Source organism: Prionailurus viverrinus, chromosome D4, assembly GCF_022837055.1.
Source record: "Prionailurus viverrinus isolate Anna chromosome D4, UM_Priviv_1.0, whole genome shotgun sequence".
NCBI classification, from domain to species: domain Eukaryota; kingdom Metazoa; phylum Chordata; class Mammalia; order Carnivora; family Felidae; genus Prionailurus; species Prionailurus viverrinus.
In genome coordinates, this window is record NC_062573.1 from 51,068,817 (window position 1) to 51,094,973 (window position 26,157).

The following is a 26,157-nucleotide window of genomic DNA, read 5'->3' on the forward strand; positions in this document are numbered from 1 at the left end:
CTTTAAGTAAAGCAGATTACCTTCTGTAATGAGAGTGGATATCAACCAGTTGAAGGCCTTAAAAACAAAACTGAGGCTTCCTGGAGAAGAAAGATTTCTGCCTTGACATTATAACATAGAAATCCTATCTGAGTTTTCAGAATTTTAGCCTGCCGTACGCATTTTGGACTGAAGTTTGCGCCATCAACTCTTACCAGAATTTTCACCCTGTTGGCCAACCCCACAATATTCAAACTTGATGACTCTTACAGTTGCATGAACCAATTACTAAAATCTCAATTTCAATCTTCCTCCCTCCCTCTCTCTCACTGTTCCTCTCTGTCTGTGTGCATATGTGCATATGTACAAACGCAGAGGAAGGAGTACACACACATGTGTGCGCACAGGTACACACACACCCACACACACAGGAGAGACAAAGTGAGGCAGTAAAAGAGAGAGAGAGAGGAGAGAGAGAGAGAGGGAGATTCCTACCTCCATGTATCTATTTCGTGTTGCTTTAGTTTCTCTGGAGAATGCTGACTGATAAGAGGGCTTCTGAGTGGCTGGCTACATTTTATTTTTCACTTATATGATGGTTTACATGGGTGTTCTTTTTTTTAATAATTTACTTAGCGTGACATTTATGTTTAGGCCAGTTTCCTTACATTTTTATATTTCACAATAGAAAGTGAAGCAAAAATAAATAAAAAGGAAAAAGAAGGGTGAGGGAACGCTTACCAGGGACTGTAAGATTTAAACTTCTGTGACAGAATGTCCAGTTTGCATACCACACTTCATCATGTGCCCACATTCGTATGTTAAACACTGTCAGAGCCCCATCAGGAGAAACCCGCCAGGCAGTCAAATGTGCCAGTCCTAATATAATGAACTCCTCTTCTCTTCACCAGTGATGGTTACGTCTCTGCAGCCGTGCTTTTCTGTGTAGCTTTTACTCCACCTGGACTGAGTCCGTGCTTCCTTAAACCTGAGGTAATTTCCCTTAGCTTCCTTTTCCCCAGAGGCGTGGACCAGTTTACAGAAGTGAATAAAATCATGGTTTCCAAAGACAGAGAGCTCAAGTCCCTTAGCCACTGAAGAATCTGATTTAACCAAAACAAAGTGAAAAGACAATCATTACAATAGCTTTGGCCTGTATAGAAATTTAGAGATTTACTAGCAGTTTAGCAAACACAACACATTTCATTTTGAATCATTAGCATGTGAGCTTAGTATGATTGTCCTCATTTTATAGTTGAGGAAGCCAAAGTTCACAGATCTTAGTTTATGGCTCCCTGTCACTCAGCTGCCACCAGGAAAGAAGCCAACTGGATATGCAGGGCTTCTTTCTGATCTAGTTTGTTGCTGTGTATTGGGGGTGCTGTCTTCCAATGGAGCTAGACTATTTGAAGGACTTTCTTGAAGCCTATGGTTCATAAGCAAGCTAAAAGCCCCCAATAGAGTGATGCTGTGTGGGAATTTACAGTTTCAAAGTGTTTTAAATTTATGTTTTTAGCCAGTCATCAAAGTTTAAACATTGGTTTTAATATTGCATTGCTTGTGCATATATTGGAACTAAAGTTTTCCAGATGAAAGCACACAGGCTCAAAGAGATTGAGTGAATAGTCCAAGGGATAACTTGGGACTTAAACCTAGATCACTTGAATCAAAGACTGTGCTTGGCCCACTATGTCATATTACCCCTAAATGATCATATTGTTAGAAATACCTTTCTAAATTTTGTAAGCCCTTCTGGAAATCATATTATTATGTTTACATGGTTACAGGGGTATTAATTGTATAAGCAGTGTGTGTGTGTGTGTGTGTATATATGTGGGTGTGTTTGTGTGTGTGTGTGTATGTGTGTGTAATTTGGATAATGTCTGCAAAGGTATTGTAATGAAACCACAAAGTCCTAAAACCTAATGCTGTAAATTCAGATGGGGAAGGTAAAGCTAGGCAGATATGTATCTTTAGTTACAATGGAAAACTTTCGTTAATTTGAATTTCACTAATTCACACTTCATAGTAATTCATTTAGGGCATTTACTAAATTGTCATAAAATGTCCTGAGCTTTTACTTATCTATAATGAAGGAGTTGAAAGGAAAATTAATACTTGCCCAGAGAATATCGAAATAACTGAAAAGAATGTAACGACCTGTTTTCAGGTGTCCAAACACTCCAGAAATCATTTACATACAAGCAATTGATGAGCTAATTTCAACTCATTCTTATCTATTCTTTGAGGCTATTCAGCTTCAGAACTCTAGTGCTTTGTTAGTCTAATTCCAATTATAGTATATAAGAGGGTATTGAAAATGCATTTTGAAAAAAAAAACTGCATTTCACTATAAAAGAAAAGTTACAATTTAGACCTTTCACTAAGGGAAATTAATCCAGATTGGAAACCAGATTATTGAGTTTTTTTATTTGTGAATAAAAACTTTATGCTTTCTAATATACTAAATAAAGGAGAAACCATGATCTAGGTTATAGTTTCTATTCTCAGGGTTAATTGCTTTTTTAAATTAGAAATTTCTGCATTGGTATTAACTTTAATTAGGGAGTGAAAATATATTTACAGTTTCAGAAGTATATAGTAATTTAACAAATTTCAATTTTAAAACTTGAGAGCGACTCTTAAGAATATATAAAATACCAGCCTGGCCAGGATGTTTGATTAAGCATTTAAAATAATCTAAGGAAAAGTGAGGAATTATTAGTACAAATGCAGTCATGGGATTGAGGTGATGCACGGTAGCCCATTGACACAGCAAGTGTAATAGGAGTCATTATCAGAGAAAAGAGAAATGAATCAAAGGTATTTACATGTTCACTGAAGCCTGGTGAGGGCAGCCAGAATGATATATAAATCTCAAAAACTACTATGAGAAATTATAATACAGAGGCAAGAAAAACATCTGATTCAAGTCATAACATTGCCACCTAAGAATCATGTGGCTTTTTGCCAATTAACTTTATGCCACTTCTATTCCCTTCTCTGCAAAAATTCTGCAAATAATACTTCCATTCGCCACTCCTATGAAGTTGCTATGAGGATAAAAAAAAATATCAGTCAGTTTTGAAAATGGTAAGTCACTCTATAAATACATGGTATCAATTAGCTTTAGGAATAACCTGCTACGTGACTAATTTGACCCAGAAAAATTCTGGGATGGGTACTTTGAAACAAGTTAAGAAAGATCACTTCATTTCTGCCACACAAACTGAGTGCTCACTGTCTTGCACCGGCTGAAAACCTGTCAGATATGAAATGCCGACCAAGAGTGCTGGGAAAATGCATGACAGAGTGACACTGAAAATAGCAGAGCCAGAGGCAACAACATGATTATATTAATTGCCGACCTACAGGACCTTAATATTGTATTGTAGCACTGGAGAGACAACTGAAAATACTTAAGACTCCTAGGAACAAGTGCTTTCCCATCATCACAATGTAATAGTTTGAACATGATGTCATCCCCAAAGAGACTTTTGATTTTATCCTTGAGATTATATTCCCTGCACCTTATAGATTTATTTAGCCCCTTTTGTTCCAGACCAAGTTGATTGTCTCAGTTTTAAATAAAAATATCATTGGTTTGTTCCTTTTATGCTTGTCTCAAAAGAAGCTAGACAAGTTTCAGGAATGACACTATGATAAATTAGAAAAAATTACCAGTAAAATAAAGAGTACAGGTGTCACATGGGTTGTAAATTATTCTGACAGCCCAAGGCAACAAGCAGCAAACAATTTGTACAGAATATTTCAGGAGGGCATCACTTTCCAAACTCAGAGCTAAAGTTTCCATGGAAAGTTCCTCATATAAGTGGGCTTAGGTCATGAAAATTGTTCATCTGAGAACTGCAGCTGGTCACACAAACTCAAGGTGTAAATTAGATAAGGCTCCACTGAATCAGTATCTATCTAATAAAAAGAGAATACTGAACTAGTTCTTATCTGTTGGAAACTTCACTGTATTTAAGTTTCTGAGAAAATTTAGCCCAGTGGAAACTTGAGTCTCCATAAGATTCAAGTTGGAGGATAAAGATTATAATTCCAATTTGATAAGTGAGTAGATATTTAATCTTGACCAAATAAAATAAATTCCCTAAGCCTTATTTCCCTTATCTATGAATGAGAAAACACATAATGGAAAAAGTATTATCAAATGGCTTTGTTAAAATAAGCAGATGAAGCCATATATCCCAAGCAGTCAGGACCTACTAAGTGCTCAACTATATTCACTAAATAAGAGTTCTAAATATTGCATTGTAGTATTTGTACAGGTGACTTTTTTTTTCTATTTAGTTTTGCACAATTACTATGCTTTTATGTTGATTGTGTTTCTCATTGTTTTAATGGCCCATCCCCAGAAAGAACACGAAGATAGAGAATTTCCTGGCCCCTTTTACTTCTTATGTCCTTGCCTTTCTTCTGTCAGTCTTTCATTTCTCATTTCTGCCTTCCACAGTAAAACATGCTGGACAGGCCTCCTCCTGGATCAGCACTAGTGCTCTGACTGAAGGAGCTGTCATTTTCTTTGTCTACTACTTGCTAAACTTCAGTGATTTAAGAAAACACTTCCTGGCTCAACTCCCGTGAGTTCAGCCAGTATGTTTCCACTGCCCTTGTTATTTCTGTTCCTAATTGTTAATGGGAAAAAATAAAATAAAATCTAGGCAGTAGAAACTGCAGAAGGTGCTACTTTACTAGGGAGGCTTCCCACAGTCTGCAGAAAAATTGAATTTCCTTTGCTTTGTCTTCACTATATGAATAGATTTAAAGAATTAGTTAAAACAGTGGGAATGAATATGTGGAGATGAGTATTGTTTGGGAGTGTTTTCCCATTATTCAAAAAGCCCTTTCTTCTCTGGTGGTATATCTGAGTTCAAATCCTGACTCTAATACATACTATAATCTAGGCATATGATATGGTTTCTGAGCCTCTTGGTTTCTCCTTCTGTAAAATAGGGGAAATACCATATACATCATAGGGCAGTAGTTAGCATTAATTTATTAATAATTGTAATGATTTAAAAATAGTGTTGAACATGGTAAAACTACTACACATTAGCCATTATTATTGTTAGTCTATCTTCTACAACACATCATTTACTTACAAAGAAGTTACTTAAAAAGAGGTTACACTTGCCAGTTAACTCTCATGTCGACTACACAAACTCTGTTTTAATGCATAATGAATGTAATATCTATGCACACATATACAAAAAATTCACACGTAAATAATTATTAAAATTATTTTAAATATTTTAGTCAGCTATATTAGTTTTTTTTTCAATGTAATTGGTAATTGGCTGGACTAAAGAGTGTTAAGGAAGCAAATTAAGGAGGACTGGACAGCTACTCTCTGAAAAGACATTCCTAATGCTGCTACAATCTTTCAACTGTGGGAACAATGTTTTTTCTCCACTATATTCTTAGTCACCACATGTTACTGAAGTGTTCCCCTAGAGGGACTTTACCATATCCTTGTAAAAGGTTAGAAAGGAGGGAGGTGGGCAGAAACTAAAGCAAGAAGTCTATTTTTAAAAATTATGTAGAAAACCCTACACCTGCTTCATTTCATTTCTTTAGAAAATAATAACCCCAAATTCTTTTCCAGTAGCTGTCAAATTTTTCTTTTGAGACTTCCATTATTTTAATATTCTGAGATATATTGCAGATGCTATAGCTAAAACTATGTAAACTATTTAACTAAATATAGTTTTATGACTATAATTTAGTACCAAAATTTGGGGTTCAGTGTAATGATGCTGATGCCATTTCTGTTACTATCTTCCAAACAATTTGAAAGGAGGTGCAAAGAGTTCTGACTCAAAGGTGAGAGGAATGTGAATCCCACCACTTCCACTTACTTATCTGTGAAACTAGGGGAAAATCACTTAGCCTCTCTGAGCTTCCGTTTCGTTTTTTGTAAAATGAAGATTGCAGTGCTTCCTACGTCAGAAAGCTGTTATTCTGGGAAATAAAAGACAGTTCTGCTCTGCAAGGAGAATAATTGACCAAAGGCCCCTGCCTGCTGCTCCTCTAAATGCACATGGTGTCTGTGTGAGGCCATGCTACCTAAGAGTTGCTCCAGACAATGTTTAAGAACAGCTATAAGATGGGTGCCTGGGTGGCTCAGTCGGGACTTTGGCTCAGGTCACGGACTCATGGTTTGTGAATTTGAGTCCCACATCAGGCTCTGTGCTGACAGCTTGGAGCCTGGAGCCTGCTTCGGATTCTGTGTCCCCCTCTCTCTTCACCCCACCCCTGCTTGTGCTCTGTCTCTCTCTGTCTTTCAAAAATGAATAAACATAAAAAAATTTTTTTAGAAGAACAGCTATAAGAAATATAGTCACATGGAGACAGATGGTGACTACACTTGTGGTGAGCATAGCATCGCTTATAAACTTGTCCAATCACTCCTTTCTACACCTGAAACTAATGCAACAGTGTGGATCAACTATACTCAAATTAGAAACTTAAATATAAAAAGAATAAAATAAAAGAACTGTGGGTGTTGAAGCCAAAGTAACCTCACTCCTGAGAGGAACAAGACTCCTTTACTGGAGACTATGGCAAGAAGACTCCAATGGGCCTGCCTAAACCTTCTTAGACCTGGGCTGCAGGCCTTACTTCATACCGAAGCTTCCTCCTTTCCCCTCTCCTTCATACTGTCTGATCCATACAGCAATCAGGAAAATAAAATCTTTATCTGCTCCTTGCCCTAACTCTGTATGCTTCTCACACATTTCCCACACTAAATGTGTTACCTTTAATCACATCTTGACATCTGCAAATCCAACCTAGCAAATCATATAAGGTAGAACATGGCACATAGTAACCATTTAAAAACATGTTGCTAATAACTTTATAAGAATCGACACCACATGAAAGGAAATATTCTACACAGACATTGTGTGAAGTGAATATACAGAATTTTTATTTTCTTCCAGACAAAATGTGTATATTCTTGCACACAGAATCTGAAAATAGATTTCTCTTTTTTTTTATTTCACATTGTAGCAAAATCATCAGCATATTGTATTTTATTTATATATAGATTTTCCCCAACACCTTCTGTAGCCACATGATGCATATTTTAATAATTCTGACAATATTTTAACCTAAAATAGTGTGTTAAAAATTTAAAATTTAGCCTTATTCTGTCTAGGCTATTTTAAAGGTATGAAGAACACATGAAAGAGACATATGAGGAAGGAAACAGAAGGAAACAAGAAGGAAAGGAAACAGTCATTTAAAAGCATCGGAGTTAAAAATAAATGGCAAGGGAAAACCTGAATTGATCACACTTTTCTTCCTTATGGCCAGTATTTCCCATGGAGTAATGATGTGTGTACCTGACAAGGGAGGGGTTGGTATCAGACAGCACTAAGGAGAAAGAATGGAAAAAAGTAGAAACGAATGAGGAAGAAGAACAAGAACATAAGCACTCGCAAGAAATGGAGATTCAATTTCTCCAAAAGATGAGGAAACCATCATTTCTCATCTCGTCCTTATATCTGTACAATGGAAAACTCAAGTTTTTCCATTCTTGCCTTGTAATTCTGGATAGCCACCTTTGATTCTGGACTTACATGTGTTATTTAAAAGGGCATGCTTAAAAACAATGCTTGCTTATGTGCTATTATTTTAATTCTACAAACTTTACTGGGAACTTGTTAAGTGCTAAAAATTGTTCAGAGCATTCGTAACTAAAAACAATATGGTTCCTGCTTTTCAAGGCTCTAAACTGAATTGTAGGTATTAAAAAAATATAATACACTGTGCAAACTTTTATTAGAGTACTGTATAGGGTGGTCTGGAATTATCAGAGGGAAAGCTTTGCTCTGCCTTTAAGAGTGGAAATATTCTTCAAAAAAGTGAAATTTCACAGAATCTTGAAGAATAGACCTTCTCCAGTGAGATGGGATCAAGAAGCATCTTCTGAGGCAGAGGGAAAAAAATAGCATCAATAAATTCATAGAAGCATGAGGAATGACAAATTATTCTGCATGGTTGGAGCTGGGTCAACAAAGGTGGAAGAGAGCATGACAAGGATGAGGCAGGATTGGTGGGAAGAAGTCAAATTATGAAAGTGCCAGTGTGCTATGCTCTTATTATATAGGGAAGTGAGTATTACTATCAAACTATTAAGAAGACTTGTGGAGGGGCGCCTGGGTGGCGCAGTCGGTTAAGCGTCCGACTTCAGCCAGGTCACGATCTCGCAGTCCGTGAGTTCGAGACCCGCGTCAGGCTCTGGGCTGATGGCTCAGAGCCTGGAGCCTGTTTCCGATTCTGTGTCTCCCTCTCTCTCTGCCCCTCCCCCGTTCATGCTCTGTCTCTCTCTGTCCCAAAAATAAATAAACGTTGAAAAAAAAAATTAATTAAAAAAAGACGACTTGTGGAAGCCTCTTCGTTTATCTAAAACTTCATCTCTCATTTTTATTTCCCAGTTGTTTACTCAGAACAAACTTTCTTTCTAATCACCATTTTGGAATATGTAAGAAGAGACTTCAGATATGTAATTTAGCAAAACAAAAGTATTAAAACCCATTTAGTTTATCACTTGTTCTGTGTGTCAGCATTCTACAACTACGTTGGATTGTACAGCATGCTTTTCCTTCATTCCAAGTGTTACTGAAACTCATTCTTTGAAAAGCACACAGATATGTCCCATGTTCAAAATTAAATATTTTATATGAGGGATTTGAGATCTGTGAATAAGTAAATCTGTGAAAAATGTGTTTTTTCCCACTGATCTGTGTAAATGTAAAAAAAAAAGTATTCACCAAATTAATACAAGCGATTATCTCTTGCCACAGTGCAATATTATCAAGGTCTTACTTAACAGAATCCCTAAATTGATGCTAATACTGCAGGGGACTGAATAGAGATAAAATTTTAGTTCTATATTCTGTTTATCTGGTAACCAGAGAGAGGGCAGTTTTCCAGCACCAGTCTACACCAGAAAAAGAAAGACAAAACTCTCACATTTCTATTGCCAAAACTCATTGCATTACTTCTCAGAGTAGCACTTTTGGGTGAATGATAATTACAAAGTTAGGGTGAACAGTATTTGCAAAATTTAAAATGCCCATATCATGTTAATATGGCATGGCTTTAATTACTCAGCCATGTAAATTTATTTTCAACATTTAAACAGCTTTCACAAACTTGAACAAGTTTCTTTTCAAGCCAGGTTATTTTGTGTGAAAATTCATTTTCGTCACTAAAGCCACAGCTTTCTTTTATTTCATGCCAGAGCCGGACCCCTATCACCGAAAAAAAGAAAATTACACTCCTTTAGGGCTTTAACCTTGGCAGTTGTAGCCTAAAACATTAAGTATAGAAGAAGTCATCAAACTAGAAATGGAGCACAGAGCTCATCCACAGCTCCCCATGTGGAGTAATTTCATAATAATTCAGTAAACTCAATACCTTTAAAGTAAATCATTAGGAAGTTTGATGCCTCAAAAGCCTAGATTATGGTTTTTCCGTTAGTAATCTGATAACTGCTAAAGGCATAAAATGTAATATTGAGGAGCAAACATTTTGAAAAATCTTATCTTTTCAAATTATATTGAAGATTTTTTCCAGATAGTACTTTTTGTAAAGATGTGGAATCATTCAATTCTAAATGGACTTCAGTGATTTTTTTTTTTTTCAAACATAGTGTTGTCTTGTGTGTGTTGGGAGTGGGTGGGTAGCTGATGTAAATTATTATTCAAAAAACTAAGTGTGCTATTTGTAACATAAATATAGCATACCTAAAGTATGTGAATAATTCATTAATCTATTCTTTATACGCTAGAATAAAACTACTTAATACTATATGGTTGCATTATATATAATTAGTATGCAGTCCTTTGAAAATCACAGAAATCATTAATGGTATCACCCTTCTTCGAATGCATTTGACTCTAGGACACATCCCACATAGTATTTTCTTGATCCCCTCTATGTGTGTGTACCTTCAATGTAAGACTAAAGTGACAACAGTAAAGGTTTTAAGACATAGAGATTTCTATATAAAACTTTCAATACCTTAAATTGTCAAAATCCACAATGACAGGCAAGACATACTTGTATAGAGGTACATTTTTAGAGGAGATACCATGAAATATTATTTAATGAAAAACCCTATGTACACATATATTTATCCTCATCCTTGATATGTTATATGCTCTTTGATTAATTCCAGTCATCAGTCTTAGTGTGGAAATTTATAGGATCTCTGACCACGACATGAAACTTTAAGGAGATTCATATTTAGCCATGTTATATGTTTTTGTTGTTGTTGGTTATCATTAGTATTTTATCCCTATTCTTGTCATGTCTTTTTTGATCAACCATCAATTTGTGCAAATAAGTTCACCATAATTTTGAAAGGGATTGCATTGAATCTATACATTAATTTGGGGAATGTTGTCATCTTAACAATATTAATGTTTCCACTCCATGAACATGGGATATAATTCCATTTATTTAGATCTTGAATTTCTTTAATGTTTAGTAGTTTTCAGTGTACAAAATATTGCACATTTTGCTAAATGTATGTCTAAGTAGATTTTAAAATATTGTAAATGCAATTATTTTCAGATGGAATATAAATAAATACATCTGTTATTTTGTATATTGCTCTTGTATCCTGCAAGATTCCATTATATTTAATGGAAGTTTGCTGGATATACAATTCTTCACCTCTAGTTTTTCAGCAATTTGAATATGTTATCCTACTGCTTTTTGACATTTGTGGTTGTGATAAAGAGTCAACTGTTCACTGTGCTGAGTTGAGATTCCCTTATTTATGACACTTTCTCTTGCTGCTTTCAAGATTCTCATTTTGTTTTTGATATTTTTGAGTTTGTCTATGATGATGCACTAATGACTTTCTCAGAGTGTAGTGTACCTGATGTTCAGATGTGTAAATTAATGTTTTTCTTCAATTTTGGTAAGTTTTGACCACTATTTATTCAAGTACTCCTTTGCATTTTTTTTACTCTGATTTTTGATAGGTACAGTTGATAGTGCCTCATGTATCTCTGAGTTTCTGTTTATTTTTCTTAATTTTCCTTTATTTATTTTAGACAGGGTACTTTTAATTAACCTATCTTCAAGTCTGTTAACATTTTCCTTCTACCAATTAAAATTTGACTCTGAATCTCTATGTGAAATTTTCATTTCCGTTATTATAGTTTTTAATTCTAGAATTTTATTTGTTTTTTTAAATAGTTTCTTTATCTTTATTGATTCACTTCATTTTGTGAGACTTTAGACCTTCAGAAATGTTTGCCTTTGATGAAGATATTTATAATTACTGATGTAAAATCTTTGTCTTCTAAGTCCCATATATAGGTCCTCAGGGACAATTTCTATTGTCTGTTTATTTTTGTTTGTTTGTTTCCTCCACATATACAGGACAATATTTTCTTTTTCTTTCCATATTACACATTTTAAAAATTATATACACAGGCAATCTGAAATATTGAAATACAGCAAACCTGGAAATCATAGATCTGTTCTCCTGGGTTTGTTGTTCTTGCTTTTTATTGTTGCAGCTTGTCATGGTGCTTTTTCTCTGTTGAGTGACTTTCCTGATCTAATTCCCAAAATTATATTTTCTTTGTGTGTGTGGCTAGTACAGCTTCTGATCGATTAACTTAGTGGTCAGATGCTGTATGGATAAGAAGTTTCTTAAAGGCAATTTATTAATATACCATCCACACCTTGCTGAAAGGCTTTGTATGTGTGTTGCAGGACACCTTTAATGTCCCTTCAGTATACAACTCTGCCTTAGCCTTCACTTTCTCATTACACAATGTCTCAAGGTCAAAGAGAGTTGGGAGATTAAGGTCTTTTCACACCTTCTCTGAGCATTCACAAAGCTTTATACATGTGCATGGCCTTTCAGATTCCCAGGAATACTCCTTTGAAAATTGAAGAATTTCAAAGCCTCTTACTGATACCTTTTGTACCACATTTTCTTTTCATGCTTTCCAGCCAGCGTTTCATTTGCCCCACTGGGTAAATTGCTACCTCAGGCAGTTGTGATGTTAAACAATTGCCCTGATTTTTTGACAAACACCCTGAAAATAGGTTTTTTAGTACTGAAGGAGTTTTGGTTAAGGTAAAATATATATTAGCTGTGTGAATCAGGCTTGTCCAGAGAGCCTACAGACATGTGAAATGGTGACAGTTCTTGAGAAAGGGGCTTTTTGGTGAGCTATAAATTGATTCTATCCTCCAGGATGTTCTGGTCTTCTGACTTTCAGAGTTGCTGGGGTCATAAGACTGCTGACTTTTAAATCTACTGCAGGACTAGAAAGAGACTTATGAGGATTGGACAAAGTAAAATGTCACAAAGTTTACTATCCTTACTGAGATTCAGCTGTTTCATTGAATGAACACTCCTCCACTGTTTCTATCATTGATTAATTTCCAGAATTTGAAAAGGTTGTTTTAGCAATTTTTGCCAGTGTTCTTGTTACTCTAATGTGAAGATCAGATTTTTAGAGTTTTTTTTTTTTCCCCATCATTCTGGAAGTGTCTTCCTCTTTCACTATGATTTTTATAAACAAAATATATGAAAACCTTATTTTTTATAGCTCTCCACTTTATGTTAGCCAAATGAATGTGTAAGGAAAAAGAAGATATTTAATTGATCTTTGATTATTGTACTAAACTATATTGTTATTTTGTAAAGATAGAGTACCACTCAAAAATAGACCTGCTGAATCCCAAATAATTCTGAAGTTTGTATAGAAAGTTTACTTTTTATTTATTTATTTTTAATTTTTTTAATCTTTATTTATTTTTGAGTGAGAGAGACAGAGCATGAGCAGGGGAGGAACAGAGACAGAGGGAAACACAGAATCTGAAGCAGGCTCCAGGTTCTGAGCTGTCATCACAGAGCCAGACACAGGGCTCAAACTCACAAACTGTGAGATCATAACCTGAGTCAAAGTCAGATGCTTAACCGACTGAGCCACCCTGGTGCCCTGAAAGTTTACTTTTAAAGTGACTTAACACTTTGATCCAACTTCTGTCTCTAAATCCCATGATCAAAACCTATTAACACTTATACTATCTATAGCTAGTGCTCCATCATGATTAGGCTATATGCTATTTGAATTTATCTACCTACTTATTTGTGTGTTTAATGAACAGCATATAGATTGATAATTATGGTTATCAAAGATTTTATTTGTGTATATACACTCTTACTGTTAAGTTTATTAAGTTGCAAACTGTATATGTGTAAACTCAGTGTGTATGGTCAGATGTGGCTGTATTTAACCATCTTCTTATATCTACTAGATATTTTTGTAGTGCCTTGTAATTAATAGGTACTCATTACTTCCGAATGAAACATAATCTCCAGTCATTCTCTAATATCTAATGAGTCTGCTACATAAATATTTTCCCATAAGTAATAAATAACATTCACCTACACATTTACCTTTCTTATTTAATGTTAGAATATTGTATTTCCAACAAATCTAACACACCTCCCCCAATATTTTGGCAACTGAGTCTCACTAAGGACTTTAAAATATATAAATCTCCACAAATGTATTATTAATGTATTTGTACCATAATTGTCTTTAAGGTGAGAACACTAAGTTTTTTTTTTTTTATGAGACAGGCACATATTCATTTCTAGAAAAACTTACCAAGATCTTGGTTCCTAAATACTCTTGTATTCATCATCTGTACATTTCTATCCCTTAATTTTTTTATTCATTAATTATTTATATGCTTTACCTTAAGTTTGAATTTATACATTTTATTTTTATCTTTTATTTTGTTTTATATAAATTTTGGATGAATCTACTCAACCCTGCTATGTATTTTGTAATATGGATACTGGGTTTTACTCAGGTTCCTGGCTTAACCATACCTAATCTTTTCTTTCTCAACTGACCCTCAACTCTCCATGTCAGTTAAGAAAAATAAATCATACATCTGACACTCTTCCTAATGAAAGGTGAGATTTATATTTTCTCCCTTGAATTTGGGAAGTCTAATGCCTGCTTTGACCAGTTTAGTAGAGCACACCTGGCACTTCTGAGAAAAGGTCATAAAACACTGTGCAGTCTGTCTGATTTCTCCTGGAACACTTGCATTTAGGATGCTTCCTTTCAGAACGTAGCTTCCACAATGTGAGACCCCCAAGTCACATGAAGAGGCCATGTGTTGTCATGCTGTTTGACAGACTCAAGTGAAACCAGCTTCCATATCTTCACAACCCATCTACAAAACAATAATGTCCAGATAATTTAAATCCCAAATGATTACATCATTCCCAGCTAATCAAATCCTTTCAGTTGAGACCCCAAATATATGTAGCAGAGATAAGTCATCCCATTTGGCCCTGCTTGAGTTCCTGAGACACACAATTTAAATATAATAAATTGATTGTATATTATTGTTTAAACTGATTGTTTTATGTCACTCAGTGGATATTTATTTTACATTAATAGTAAAATAGTATCTTGCCTATATCCCAGTTCTCTCTAAGACCATATGCACTGCTTAGTGAAGTTCTGGCAGGTGGAATCTGACAGCATATCAGTCGTCCAAGGAGTTTTGAGAAAATCATGTCATAGAAATTCACTGGGAAGGGGCACCTGGGTGGCTCAGTCATTAAGCATCTGACTTTGGCTCAGGTCATGATCTCGAGGTTCATGAGATTGAGCCCAGCGTCGGGCTCTGTGCTGATAGCTCAGAGCCTGGAGCCTGCTTCTGATTCTGTGTCTCCCTCTCTCTCTGCACCTCCCCCACTCATGTTCTGTCTCTCTCTCTCTCTCTCTGTCAAAAATAAATAAGCATTAAAAAAAAAAGAAATTCACTGGGTAACATATTTTCTTTCTCTCTCTCTCTAATGTCCCTTTCTCTTGGAGGTAGCATTACTATGGTTCAAGGGTGTAAGTCAACACATTCATTGGACATGTGGCTTTCCCATTTTAACACTATATGTCTTAGGGAAGGTAGAAAGAAAGTGTGTAAGGAAAAACTGGAATTTGAGATATCCCCATCATCTCAATACATCACAGTTTTCACTACAACAGGGGCACCAACCATTTTGAAAACTTATTGTCAATCGTTTGAAATGATTGGCCCATGAGGTGGGCCAATGAACAATAAATGTTCAGAAAGAATATTGGTTTTAAATTAAATCTGTCACTTAGATCTTTTTTGTAGTAGAAAAGTATATATAAAGTAGCGAACTGCCTCCCAGGAGTCAGCTATATGCCTGCCATTTAACATTACCATACATATGCTTTATGTTACTGTATTCATCTAAGTGCAGTTGATCCACTTCATTAATGGAAATCTACTATAGGAAGTGAAAAAAATTCCAATCCAAATATGTAGAATTTGGTTCTAAATCATTAGCACAAGATATAAAAAATCCTGTGCTATTTAAGTAAAAATGGTACCTGTTTGGTTATTGAACTCAATGGCATAAATAATCAAGAAGATTAAGATGAACTTGACATAAGATAAGGCTTTCTATTATACTAGCAGAGATAAGATGCCTACAAAATAAGAGTAATCATTTCTGTACATTGATGATTTATACATCTAGTGGTATATTATAGAAGTTAGGTAGCAATTTAGTGAGCTTAGCCAAATTAATAGAAAATTTTATATTTCTTTGGTTTAATCTAAGAAAAAATATAAATTTAACTATGATAAAACTTTGGAAAAACTATTGTAAACCTTTTCCAAAAATATCAGTAAATATTACTAAGTATTAAGTTCTAAAGATATAGTTCATATATTAAGTAGTATTCTATTCCTTGAGTTATTTATAGTTGAAGACACAAATCAATGAGACTACACATTAATTTAATGTGTTTTAGAAAATAATGATTTTGTTCTAGAAAATAACGATTTAAAAAAAAAAGAAAAACGGTAAGATGTATGGGGCATCTATTCTATATGATACATCCTAAGAAATGTGTAAATGGAAAAAGAACATTAAAAGAATAAATTAAAAGTCACATTAGAAAAAAAACCCTAAATATAAAATACTACGAATGTAAGAAGAAACAATATCAATTCTAAATATTTTCATAATAAAGATGAAGAATATGGTTCTTACATCCATTTTTTTAACCTAGGAATTTCACTAAAAATATTATAAAATAGATTGGTCGAAGTATGTATTTCTAAAATTTGAGGAAATTAAAAGGCAAAAAAGAAATTAATTGGGGGAAAGGAAGATCATAAGAGTTAAGTGTATAACACAGGAAATTTAGAAAACAAAGTGTACTGAGGTAACCAAAAATGTGTATTTCATAATTAATATATATGTATAATACAATATTATTCAACAGGCTAAAGAATTCACAAATCTAAAGAAAGCCCTCCCTTTTAATTTCAGTCTTACCCAGATTCAAATATGACAAAGCCTCCTAAAACTTACTTTTTAAAATTGCCTTTTAAAAATATGTATTTTAAAATTAATGTAGTTTAAATCCTTGCAAGCATATGTTGTACCTAGAATTAGGCAAATTGCTGTAACAAGAGATGAAGAAGGACATAATATTCATAAATAAGAGTCTATCCATGAAGAAGATCTAACAATTGTAAATATTTATGTCCCCAACCTGAACCACCCCAAATATGTAAGTCAATTAATCACAACATAAAGAAACTCATTATAATACAATAACAATTAGTAAGTTTAAAAACCCACTTACAGCAATGGGCAGATCATCTAAGCAGAAAATCAACAAGGAAACAATGGCTTTGAATGACACACTGGACCCCATGGACTTAACAGTTTTATTCAAAACATTTCACCCTAAAACAGACTACACATTCTTCTCCAGTGCACATGGAACATTCTCCAGAACAGATCACTTTCTTGATCACAAATCAGCCCTCAAGAGGTACAAAATCATCAAGATCATATCATGCATATTTTCAGATCACAACACTATGAGAGTTGAAGTCAACCACAAGAAAAATTTTAGAAAGCCCTATATACATGGAGGTTAAGAACATCTTACTAAAGAATGAATGGGTTTACCAGGAAATTAAGAATAAATTAAAAAATACATAGAAGCCAATGAAAATGAAAACGTGACAGTCCAAACGCTTTGGGATGCAGTAAAGGCAGTCCCCAGAGGAAAGAATATTGTAAGTGAGGCCTCTGTCAAGAGGTAAGAAAGGTCCTAAATACACAGTCTGACCTTATACCTAAAGAGCTAGAAAAAGAACAGCAAATAAAGCCTAAATTCAGCCTAAGGGAAATAATAAAGATTAGAACAGAAATAATACAGAAACAAGCGAACAAACAAAACAGTAGAACACATCAATGAAACTAAGAACTGGTTCTTTGAAAAAATAAACAAAATTGATAAACCCCTAACTAAACTTACAAAAAGAAAAAGGACCCAAATATATAAAACCACAAATGAGAGAGGGGAGATCGCAACCAACACCACAGAAATACAAACAATTATTAAGAGAATACTATAAAAATTTTATGCCAACAAACTAGGCATCTGGAATAACTGGACAAATTCCTAGAAACATACAAACTACCAAAACTGAAACAGGAAGAAACATAAAATTTGAACACACCTAAACCAGCAAAGAAATTGAATCAGTAATAAAAAATCTCCCAAGAAACAAGTCTTGGGCCAGATGGCTTCCCAGGTGAATTCTACCAGACATTTAAAAAAGATTTAATACTTATTCTTCTCAAACTGTTCCAAAAAAATAGAAATGGAAGGAAAGCTTCCAAATTCATTCTGTGAAGCCAGAGTTACCTTGATTCCAAAACCAGACAAAGAGGGGCAACTGGGTGGCTCAGTCGGTTGAGCGTCTGACTTCAGCTCAGGTCATGATTTCCCACCTTGTGAGTTCGAGCCCCACATCAGGCGCTGTGCTGACAGCTCAGAGCCTGGAGCCTGCTTCAGATTCTGTGTCTCCCTCTCTCTCTGCCCCTAACCCACTCTCATTCTGTCTCTGTCTCTCTCAAAAATAAATAAACATTAAAAAACAAACAAACAAACAAAAAACAAAACAAAACCAGACAAAGACCTCACTAAAAAGAAGAATTAAAGGTGTATATCCCTGATGACCCTGAATGCAAAAATTCTTAAAAAGATACTAGCAAATTGAATTCCACAATACTTTACAAGAATTATTCACCATGATGAAGTGGGATTTATTCTGGGGCTTCCAGGCTGGTTCAATATTCACAAATCAATCAAAGTAATACAAGAAATTAATAAAAGACAGTATAACCATGTAATCATCTCAATAGATGCAGGAAAAAGCATTTGACAAAATACAGCATGCTTTCCTAATAAAAACACTCAAGAAAGTAGAGATAGAAGGAACATACCTCAACATCATAAAAGCCATATATGAAAGATCCACAGCTAATATCATCCTCAATGGAGAAAAATGGAGAGCTTTCCCCCTAGGGTCAGGAACACAATAGGGATGTCCTCTCTCACTACTGTTGTTAAACATAGTGCTGGAAGTCCTAGCATCAGCAATCAGACAACAATAAGAAATAAAAGGCATCCAAATTGGCAAAGAAGTCAAACTTTTACTCTTCACAGATGACATGATAACCTATGTGGAAAAGACTCCACCAAAAAACTGCTAGAACTGACACATGCAAAGTATTAGCAAAGTTGTAGGATATAAACTCAATGTACAGAAATAGGTTGCATTTCTGTACACCAATAATGAAGCAATAGAAAGAGAAATCAAGGAGTCCATCCCATTTACAATTGCACCAAAATCATAAGATACCTAGGAATAAATCTAACCAAAAAGGTAAAAGATCTATATGCTGTAAACTACAGAAAGCTTACCAAAGAAATTGAAGAAGACACAAAGAAATGAAAAACATTCCATGCTCATGGATTGAAAGAACAAATATTGTAAAAATGTCTATTCTACTCAAAGCAATCTACACACTCAATGCAATCCCTATCAAAATAAGCATTCTTCACATAATTAGAACAAACAATTCTAAAATTTGTAGGGAACCATTAAAGACCCCTAATAGTCAATGTAGTGTTGAAAAAGAAATTCAAAGCTAAAGATATTACAATTCCAGACTTTAAGCTGTATTACAAAGCTGTAATCTTCAGTACAGTATGGTACTGGCACAAAAACCGACACATAGATCAAAGGACTAGAATAAAGAACCCAGAAATAGACCCACAAGTGTATGGCCATCTAATCTCAACAAAGCAGCAAAGAGTATCCAATGGAAAAACAGACAGCAAATGGTGCTGGGAAAACTGAACAGTGACACACAGAACAATGAAACTGGACCACTTACTTACACCATACACAAAAATAAACTCAAAATGGATGGAAAACCTAATTGTCAGGCAGGAAATCTTCAAAATCCTAGAGGAGAACACAGTCAGCAACATCTTTGACCTCATCCACAGCAACTTCATCTAGACATGTCTCCTGGAGGCAAAGGCCCAAAAGCTAAAATGAGCTATTGGAATTTCATGAAGATAAAAATCTCTGCACAGTGAAGGAAGCAATCAACAAAACTAAAAGGCAACTGATGTAATGGGAGAAGATATATGCAATTGGCATATCAAATAAAAGGTTAGTATCCAAAATCTATAAAGACTTATCAAACTCAACACCCAAAAAACAAATAATCTGGTAAAAAATGGGCTGAAGACATGAATAGACATTTCCAAAGAATATATCCAGACGACTAACAGACACATAAAAAAATACTCAACATCATTCATTATCAGGGAAATACAAATCAAGACCACAAAGAGATATCACCTCATACTGGTCAGAATGGCTAAAATTAAGAACTCAGGAAAAAACAGATATTGGTGAGGATGCAGAGAAAGGGGAACACTTTTGCACTGTTGGTGGTAATACAAACTTTGCAGATGCTCTGTAAAACAATATGGGGGGCCCTCAAAGAGTTAAAAATTAAACAACCCTACAACCCAGCAATTGCAATACAAAAATGCAAAATGCAAAATTGCAAAAATGCTGATGCAAAATGCTGATGCAAAAATGCTGATGTGAAGGGGCACAGGAATCCCAATATTCACAGCAGTGCTATGAACTATAGCCAAATCATGGAAAGAGCCAAAATATCCATTGATAGATGAATGGGTAAAGAAGTTGTATACACACACACACACACACACACACACACACACACACTGGAATATTACTTGACAATCAAAAATAATGAAATCTTGGCATTTGCAACAATGTGGATGGAACTAGAGTGTATTATACTAAGCAAAATAAGTCAGGCAGAGAAAGACAAATATCGTATGACTTCACTCATATGTGGAATTTAAGAAACAAAACAGATGGATATAGGGGAAGGGAAGGAAACATAAGATTAAAACAAAGGGAGATTTTTTAACACAGAAAACAAACTGAGAGTTGCTGAAGGGGAGGTGGGTGGGGGTTGGGCTAAATGGGTGATGGGCATTAAGGAGGGCACTTGTTGGGATGAGCACTGGGTGTTATATGTAAGTGATGAATCACTAAATTCTACTCTTGAAACCAATAATACACTATATGTTAACTAACTTGAATTTGAACTAAAAAGTAATTAAAAAAAAAGAATTAGGCCAATTGCAATGAAAATATATTCATTGGTTTTTGTTTGCTTGAAATGATGTAGATAGGGCAAGGAAAAATGATGTAGATATGGCAACTTACATAGGTAGATTGATTATAAAATAATTTGATTTATTTAAGAATGTTTAAATTAATTATAAAAGAATGCTCTTCTTAATAGTCAAAAATATCTGGAGCTAATATTATAATAGATTACATATTTTGATACACAGACACATTGCCAAGTACTTGGAATACTTGGATGAATAGAAAAGCAGTTCATTCTGTCAAGAAACCTAATATGTATTAGAGAGATACAGAAAGAGGTAAATTACAGAACAATGCCAGAAGCTTAATGATCAAAGACTGTATTAGATACAGAGATCACAAGATGAAGGAGATATCAATTCTATTTGGAGAGAGGTCAGGGATGCCTTCCCTTGAGAAATTCTTTCTGAGTGTTTTTGAGAAATAATTGCTTCACTTTGAGAACATGGAAAGAATAGTTATTACAATTAGAAGGAATAACAGTGAGGAATGTATGATAGAATAGAAATTTGATTTTAATGTATTGTACTACTGTGTCGATAAGTGAAGTGTGAGTTACTTGAAAGCATACACACATCCCCCCACCGCCCACCCCCCAACCGGTTTCTGCCGCTCTGCATCCTATAAACTGGAAAGGGCAACATCCATAATCATGAGAAAGGTCTGACACAGTGCTGTTATGATCATCAAATAGCTTCATAGATTTCTTTGAATTTGTTAACATTGCATTCCTACTTCTAGCTTTCTATGATATTATGTCAGCCATTGTCCTTAATTAAGATGGCCAAAGGAAAATATCATTTATGTTAGTTCAGTTTTTAAAAGTGAAAGTAGATACTTATGTTGGAGTAGGTGGCACCAAATGGGACTGTCACAGGTCAGTGAATATGTGTAGTAATACCACTTCTACATTTCCTATTCTGACAATCCAGCCTACTTTCTCTTTTAAATTGATCTGTGATTCGAAGAAACTCACTAGATCTTGATCACTTTGGGAAACTTTTAAACATTCCCAATTACCTTTTAGACAAGGGGAGATTAGTTTTTAATGAAGATTTTTACTTTATAGCCTCAATTAACCATTCCAAGTTCAGCTGTTACTATCTATGTGTTCTTAACAAGAGAATCAATCTAGGTGACTCAGTATTTAATGCATGCATGGGGAAAATATTTTCACATTAGATCATTTGTGTTGTTTGCAACACAATGTTTCCTACTTTTATTCTTTATTCTTCTTGTCTTTTGCCCCACTACATTCACTTAAGGAGCAACAAAGGCTTTCTATATGTATAGCCTTCAGTGTATGTTGGCTTTTATAGAAAGATGTGGAAGAAAAGGGAAGAGCTCAGTTTTGAACTTTGGTTAAACTTTCAGTTTTGAGGATCTAAACACTACACATTTTATTTAAAATTTTTTTTTCAACGTTTATTTATTTTTGGGACAGAGAGAGACAGAGCATGAACGGGGGAGGGGCAGAGAGAGAGGGAGACACAGAATCGGAAACAGGCTCCAGGCTCTGAGCCATCAGCCCAGAGCCTGACGCGGGGCTCGAACTTCCGGACCGCGAGATCGTGACCTGGCTGAAGTCGGACGCTTAACCGACTGCGCCACCCAGGCGCCCCTAAACACTACACATTTTAAATTAAAGGCTCTGGGGATTAGAACAGCTTGAGAACCCAACACTAAGGTATATGTCATAAACAACAAACTTCCAGTAAGATAAAGGAAGATCCAGATTGTTCTTCCTTCACAAGGATAAATAAGAAATGCTGGGGCTGTAGTGCAAAAGGAGAAAGAAGACATGACCCAGGGTATAGATGGATGGGTTAGCTAGGATAAGTAAAAGGGATGGAGGGACTAATGAGCACAAGTAGAGTCCACATTACAGTTCCCAAAAGAATGAGCACTCTTTTCTTGGTTCCAAGCAACTGAGGTGGGAGCCAAGTTATCACTGGTTATTATTGGAAACGAGGAGGTATCTTGCCTATGTTGATTGCAATATTATTTGTTCTTTTCATACTCAAGCAAGCAGTGATGATCTCTCAGCTGCAGTAGCCCAAATGTTGCAGGTCAATAGCCCACCAAGAGCAACATAAAGAGCAAATCGGGGCCCCTGGGTGGCTCGGCTGGTTAAGTCCAACCCTTGATTTCGACTCAGGTCATGATCCCATGTTTTGAGAGTTCAAGGCCCACATTGGGCTCTGTGCTGGCAGCACAGAGACTGCTTGTGATTCTCTCATTCTCTGCTCTTCCCCCACTCATGCTGTCTCTGTCTCTCTGAATATAAATAAACCTAAAAATTTAAAAAAAAAGCAAATCAAAACTACAACAGGATATCACCTCACACCTGTCAGCACAGCTAAAATAAAAAACACAGGAAACAACAGGCGTTGGCGAGGATGTGGAGAAAAGGTGACCACTTTGCACTGTTGATGGGAATGCAATTGCTGCAACCACTCTGGAAAATAGTATGGAGGGTCCTCAAAAAGTTGAAATTAGAACTACCTTACAACACAGCAATCGCATTACTAGGTATTTATCCAAAGAATACAAAAATACTAATTCTTAGGGATACATGCACCTGATGTTTACAGCAGAATTATCTATGAGTCAAATGATGGAAATAGCCCACGTCTATCAACTGATGAATGGATTAAGAAGTGGTGCATATACATACAATGGGCTACTCTTCAACTATGACAAAGAATGAAATCTTTCCACTTGCAAAAACATGAATGAAGCTAGAGAGTGTAATGCTAATGAAATACACCAGAAAAGACAAATACCAGACTCTAAATGATAGAGAACAAACTGATGTTTACCAGAGAGGAGGTGTGTGGGGGGATGGGTGAAGTAGGTGTTGGCATTAAGGAACATACTTGTTGTCAGGAGCACTGGGTAGTGTATGGAATTGTTGAATAACTATAGTATACACCTGAAACTAATATTATACTGTAGGTTAGCTAACTGTAATTTAATTAAAAACTTAGAAAAAAAAAGAACAACAGAAAGAAATGTATCTCATGTGCCCTAAACTGTCTTAAGATTTAAAAAAATTCAGTGAGGTTTAAAAGAACAAACATTAAAAAAAAAACTGGGGCACCTGGGGGGGCTCAGTCTTTTGAGCATCTGACTTCAGCTCAGGTCTTGATCTCACACTCCATGACTTCGAGCCCCGTGTCAGGCTCTGTGCTGACAGCTCAGAGCCTGGAGCCCGCTTCAGATTCTGTGTCTCCCCTTCTCTCTGCCCTTCCTCTGCTCATGCTCTGTCTCTCTTTGTCTCAAAAATAAATTTAAAAAATTAATTTTTTTTTAAAAAAGCAAAAAATGATTCTTTTCTCACTACTTCCCTTTAATTGTCCACCTGCCTGTCAAGTTGGATAGGTGGAAGACAAAGTTACCCAGGACTCCTCAGAGATGTTAAACCCCCCCATCACCATTTCTTTTGTGTGTGAATTCCATCTTCTGCTTCTACTCATACTATCCCTTTGCCTGAATTATCACTTCATTCCTTGCTGCTCTGTCTTATTCATCAGCAAAGGATCAATATAAATACAGGTTATTGGAAACTCTGACTGCTAGTAGTCTTCATTATAGAAGTTGGAGTTTGAAGCAGTATTATCTTTCGATGTCCATCTCCAGTCCCTTTTTAGTAAAATTTCCTCAATAAAGCCATTCATATGTAATCATTTCTTCTATTAAAATTGCACCCCACCCTTTGGCTTATAATAAACCTGTAAAGTATCAGTCAGAAATTCTGGATGTGATAAACCTTCATTTGGCCCACATGCTAGTACCTAAACTAATGGTACCAATTCTTTTCAAAAAAGAGATTTAATTCTCTTTATAACCAAGTCAAAGTAAAGACCTTAAAATTATCTTTCATGCCCCCTGCCATTTCCCCTCACAAGGCTTTCTAGATGTTCTAGAATATTTAATCTTGCCAACATTATCCAAATGCAGGGATGCACTTGCTCTTCTCTCTTCCTTCTGACGATTATCAGCCCGAATTTGAATTATCTTACAGTACTCTTCTGAACCTAGCTTTGTGATAATTCTAAAATCATCTTTGCTATCTTAGAGTTCATCTATATTTTCTCATCAGTGTTCCGGCAGAGTAGAGGTAGGCAAACTATTACGGGGGATCAAACTAACGTATTGGCCTTTTTTGTGGGTTGTTGTTATTTTTTTTTACACAGGTTACTAATAATGGATTTTAAATTTTTCATGGGTTGCACAAAAAAAGAACGTGTATGGCTTGCAACAAAGAACGTGTATGGCTTACAAAACCTAAAATATTTACTTTACTAATTGATGCTAACAATTAGCCACTTTAGAGAAAAAGTGCACTGACCTCTTCTATTCAGTAACTGCCATTACCGCAGACTATCTAGGCTCCAAGTCTAGAATTTGTAGCCAGTCTCCCATGCAGATATGTACCAAATAAGGATTCTTGGAAGTCCTATAAGGGACTCAACAGGAATGTGTTAATTTCTGTAAATTCTGGAATCCTCAACAATCCCTTAGTTTTTTTCAGTCCAGTGGGTCTCTAGCTATGGTCAATATTTAAATTAATTTTGATCTACTATTGACTGCAGTTGAGACATAGTTCAGATAAAGTCATCTGCTTTCTTGCACCTGTATACTTCTTATCTAAGATAATCAATGTTAAAAGTTAAAAATCTACTTAGGCTTCTTTTTTTTTCTGGTTAATAATAGTCTGTATGAAATCTGAGTTTTAATATTTGTGTTTGTTTTTACAGCCATGAATTAGATCAATTATTCATTAGGTACAGGTACATATGGGTAAATATACTGTAGAATTTGAAACTTTCTCTTTTATGGTAATTTTTACCTATGCATATTTCAAAAGATGGTAAAATGCAGAAAAAAAGGAAACAATTTTGATTTCAACATCTTCAATGTTACAGTAACTAGCCTTTCTTCTGAAACAAAGAACAAAGTGTTTTTATTCAGGGATATCATACAGTTATATTAATAAAATTGCAATGAAAAGAGTTTAAAATACATTTTTAAAAGAAAGGTGGTTGGTTGTTTTCCCTGAAATAGTGGGTGCCTATTTCTATTCTCTGACAGTAGGGGAGGTTCCATTATTTCAAAGGTTACATTATGCCTCTGCTGAGAGAGTGAAATAAACAAACTCAATTCACTGAAAATGAGAGCGACAGGAAGGCAGTCACATTCATTTAAATCCTGAAAATTTATAGAAAGCATTTATCTCAAGGTGAGCTATTAGGTGCTGCTGTAAGAGTGCATATTATCCAACTAGTCATCAGCATATCCAAATGAACAAACAAACAAAAAGGATTAGAAAAATTTAGGAAAATTAAATTCTCTTTTCTTTGTATTTGGCATGCAAGAAATAATGAACTTGGTTCTCTATGTGACTACAAGATGATTGGCAAGGTATCATTAGCAATGCAAAAATTAAATGTTTTTACTAATACACTCCTCCTATATTCATTGGTGTAGCAAATGGAAATGCTA

At 35.1% G+C, this 26,157-nt stretch overlaps 1 pseudogene; it reads left to right on the forward strand.

Annotated features, from left to right (window-relative positions):
* Positions 1–26,157, forward strand: part of LOC125149872 (proteasome subunit alpha type-7-like) — a 40,855-nt pseudogene that overhangs the window by 6,886 nt on the left and 7,812 nt on the right.